General features: G+C 29.0%; 1 pseudogene; it reads right to left on the bottom strand.

Annotated features, from left to right (window-relative positions):
- LOC106457232 overlaps positions 1-4,933 on the bottom strand; it is a 58,394-nt pseudogene that overhangs the window by 36,560 nt on the left and 16,901 nt on the right.

Raw genomic sequence — 4,933 nt, 5'->3', positions numbered from 1 at the left:
CATAAAATTGCTCATGCACCCACATGTACTTCTCATATTCTCATTACCACTAATTAAGGATAGTAAATATACAGTAAATTTTTAATATATTCAGTATCATAAGTTTCAATTTTATAAAGGAATGCTTCATTAAGCCTATAATCAATATAGCTTGTGTAAAATACAAAAAATTAAAACAATAACATCTTAAGCTATGCAACTTTAATTGACATTTAATTTCCCAGCTTTACAATGTTGAATGTGTATAAATAAGTCTGTAAGGTATGGTGCAGTGCAATGACAAATTAGCTGAAAATAACATATATTATTTAAATTCCCTCATTTTCAAACATCAGTTTTACTGATAACTGAGTTGATGAACTTTCTGATAGCTGATACCACCAATATGATCAAATAGCAGTCAATAACAGATGAATGTTATCAGCATCATTAAATCTCTAATTTGCATTTGTTCAACATACTGATAGTTAAAACTGTTTGGCTGTGTGATATAGAAGATGTTATGCAAAATAAATTAACTCATTTTGAAGTGTTTTGTTTTGTTTGTAGCGAAATACCAATAATGTTCATGAAGTTACAGGTTTGGCATTGTATTTATTACACGAGAAAAAACTACTATAATTAACTTCAGCATGAAACAGAATATGTGAATGTTTTCTTTCAAAAATACACAACAGGAATTATAAAAATTTGTTTTACATAATTTTTAAAAGGAAACATTTTCTGAATATACAAGAGGTTACTGAATTATCAATTATCGTAATTGCAAAAGGAATTATGATGGATTCTTGGCGTTAAGGCTTTTTAATGGCTTTGCTCAGTGTTATAAGTTTTTTTTAATTTCTCTATTGATTTCAGAATTTTTATAGCTGTTTTCTCCCCTTAATTTGTATTAAGCTATTAACCCATTAACCCTACCGAGACGGGCCTTCCTATGGTCACGGGTCTAAGGCCATGTCATCACGTTTGTAGACTTACATTCAAAATGTTATTGAACTACTATTTTATGAACGTATGTCAATAAGTTTAGTAACAAATTGTAGATTATAATTCAAATTTTAGTATTATATACATTAGTTGATTTCGTAATTTAAAAGTCAGTATAAAAAAATCCTAAATGTCAATTTTTGTGTGTTACATGGTGCATTGATTCAGATTAAGTATTTGTGATGTCCAAATACAAAGACTATAGTTTCTTATCAAGTAGAAATGAAAATTACTAATATGGACAAGCAAGAATATAAAATAAGTACCTCTTATCTTTTCTATTTGCTGAGATATTGTTATATTTAGTGAATCAAACACAATGGCCCCACCAACCTCTTTCCATTTTTGGAAATGCTTGTCTATGAAGTAAGAACAACCAATCAAAAGCTCAGAACATCCCCCCACATGGTTTTCTGAGCATCTGCAAAGTGTTTATGTGGGAAACCCTTTCTTTTCATGGTAGATTTCAATTGGTAAGGTAAGACATTATTGAGCTAGAAAAATCATTTTTAGACTCAAATACAGCTTAGTTAGTAAGCCTGATAAATTAGAGTGGAATTCCGTGATACTGATATTGAAATTTATGATTTTTTGTTATTTCAAAATGCATATATAAAACCCAAAAAATTTTGTTTTACATTCTCCACGTGCAATATCTAATATGGCTTAGCAAATTACAGTAAGCAGCAAATGAGTACAAAATTCATTAAATGGAAGAGATTAATTGTTTTCTATATTTCTTTATTTGTTCTGTTTTAAGAAAAATAACTGAAACTTAATAACGTTTTTGTAAACAGTAATAATGTATTATAACTGAAATATGACTGTATTTTACAACATACTAGAACACAGCCAAAAGAGGTCAAATTGTAAAAACCAGTTTTATGTCACTGGATATGGTAACGAGTGCACTTCTGTAATGTAAGCCATTCACTGATGAAAGGTCACTAAAATAAAAGTGATAATGTTCCTATTGCGAACGTTTGGGAGGAACTACCCATGTGCATATGCTTTTACAGATTTTTTGATTTGGCAGGAATTCTACCTATTTATTAAACTACTGTACTTTTTTCTAGTTAAGTCAGAGATAATTTGTTAATAAAATGCATAACTGAAAACAAAATAGTTGTTTTGATTCAACTGATATTACTTTTTATATTTAGTAACATCTAGAATCTAGAATGTACTCAACATAATGAGACAACACAATCTGCAAACCAGTTTTAATCATTAATGATTATATAGACATTATCTACAAGTGGCATATTTAATATCAGTAAATAATTCATTGTACAATGTGATACTTCTTTTGCTATAGTCATGTTCCTTATAAAAACTACCACCATAAAATGTTAACTTTGCCATATGACATCTAACAGTAATTTAACATAATGGGGTGTTTGTGTTGAGACTTTTGTAACAATAAGCGTTTGCAAATAAAAAATAGAAGGGCAGATGTGGTCATTCCTGTCCCATGTTAGTTTGATGATTTGTACAGTACTGAAGAACAAAGAGTAGTTCTATAAACACCAAAAATTTCAGAGTAAATGATAAACAATGTGCCAAAGCAACAAATATGAGAAAATGATACTGTGACTTGTCAGTTGGTTTTCTGTACAAGTCAATGTGTGAAATATTTACAGAAACAATGACATCAGTAAAGTTTGTTTGTAAGAGGATGGGTCAAAGGTAAACTTCAGTTTATTATTATTATTATTATCTAAAAAAACAAAGTTTTAAAAGATTCAGCATCTCTTGTCTAAGTAAAGAACACTTGATCAATGGGTTGTTTTCAAGTGTACGTATTCAAAAAAATTGTCTGTAAAATTTGGTTTTCATTTTTACCCTTACAAATTTATGCAATTTTAGGTGTCACTGTCATACACTTACAATATTTTTACCCTAGATATACAAACAAAAGTTATTTTAGTTTACATAAATGACTTGATTTTTCCAACTGCTTTAATGTTGCCCTATAAATGTGCTTCTGTTTCTAAGGTTTCCATTGCTTTGAAAATTGGATAAAGCTGGTAAGATTGAAAGAATGAGATTTGTTTTGAATAAATTCTCAGTCTCTTGACTTTCTGAGAATACCCATGAAGGTCACAGAATTTGTAGTATTCACTTAATGTGAACAATATGGTCACAAGGGTTAATAGTGGCATTTTAGATTGGAAAATTTAATCAGAATCTTTGTAGTAAGACACCTAGTTGTTCTAACACTATAAACAGATGAATATCAGAGAACTAGTACATAAACCCTTGATAAACTTAATTCTTTACAAACACTTCACAACTCTCTAACTAGAAAATGCACATTACTGATACCAAATAAAACAATGTTAAGAACTGTTATATCATAAACATAAAAATTATAATATATCAACATATAATAAGTAAATATACATTATGTTACCTTTTATTAATTGTAAGCTATGTATTAATACTCTTACACTGTCATTTTACTAAACTTTATTCTGAAGAACTTGTCACTTGAAACTCAAATATTACATGACAAATGCCTCCAGGATTTTAACTTACAATTAGGCCAGATTCCTGTCTGAGCCAAAAGAAGATTCACAAGCTGAGGGGTTTGTTCCAGATGGAGAATGTGTTGGCCTTCATTAGATAATAAGGTACAGATATTTAATGCAAAATCCTGTTCGTTTGGCAGGCCACAAAGTAATGATAAACATAACTTGCTGTGTTCTGTTTCTTGTATAGGTTTAGATAAACCTGCTGATTTCCTTAAAGAATCTATAACGTGAATACAAGACACAATAAACAGTGCATATAATAATCACAAAACAAAAAGCTACTTTCATTTTTATTTAGCCAGAATTGCTAAAATATTCTTAGCAGTTTGTAAACAAAAAATAAACTTTAAATTGAAATAAGATATATTTTATCATTTCATTTAATAACTTAATTCTACTGAATGTTTTTAAAAACAACTTCATAGTAATGAGTTAAAGAAACAGTATAATTCAAAAATTTAAGATCTAGTAATTGATTCAGAGTTTCACTCCTCAGTACATTCTATAAGACAGGTTTCAAAAGTTATACTTTATACCTATAGAATACGTAAAGACAAATACCCGAGAGGTGTTGTTTCAATATCACAACAAAATCTTTTATTTACAGCCGAAGACTCATATTTGTCATCCAAAACAACTCTTATATTAAAATAAGAGAAAAAACTTTGATGCAAATTAGTAATTTAGTTTTGATATACATTTAACCCTTTCCAGACGGGTCATGGATCAAAGGACATATCATCACATTTGTTGGCTCGCATTCAAAATTTTACTGAACTACTATTTTATGTCACTAGGTTTGGTATCAAACCTTAATTATAATTCAAATTTTAGTATTATACATTATTTATTTTTTTAATTTGACAGTTAGTATTAAAAAACACACCTAAATATTAATTTTTGTGTGTCACGTGGTATATTGAATGGTTCAAATTAGATAATTGTTATGTAAAAATACCGATATTGACAAGCTAGAATAAAAAATAACAACCTTCTATCTTTTCTATTTGTAGAGATTTCTCTAACGTACTGAATCAAACACAGTAGCCCTGCTCAACTCTTTCCATTTATGTAAACAGTTCCATACACACGCACTTCTACATATAACATGTGAATAACCAATCAAAAGCTTAGAATGTCCCCCTGGTGGCTTTTACAGCCATTTTCAAATATAATGGTGTTATTTCTATCTTTCAATACAAGACGGCATGGAATAAGTCGAGCTTAGTTACTAAAATTGATAAATTATAACCGAGTCCTATGGTTTCAATATAGTAATTTATGATTTGTTGGTTACTCAAATGTATATACAAAACTTAAAAAAAAATTATTTTGTTTCACATCCTCAATGTGCGAAATTTCTTAAGGCTTAGCAAGCTACAACAAGCAGCAAAAAAGTCAAAGGTCAG

Source organism: Limulus polyphemus, unplaced genomic scaffold (genome assembly GCF_000517525.1).
Source record: "Limulus polyphemus unplaced genomic scaffold, Limulus_polyphemus-2.1.2 Scaffold306, whole genome shotgun sequence".
NCBI lineage: Eukaryota > Metazoa > Arthropoda > Merostomata > Xiphosura > Limulidae > Limulus > Limulus polyphemus.
The sequence above is the reverse complement of the archived record's forward strand: the minus strand, read 5'-3'. Positions and strand labels throughout refer to the sequence as shown.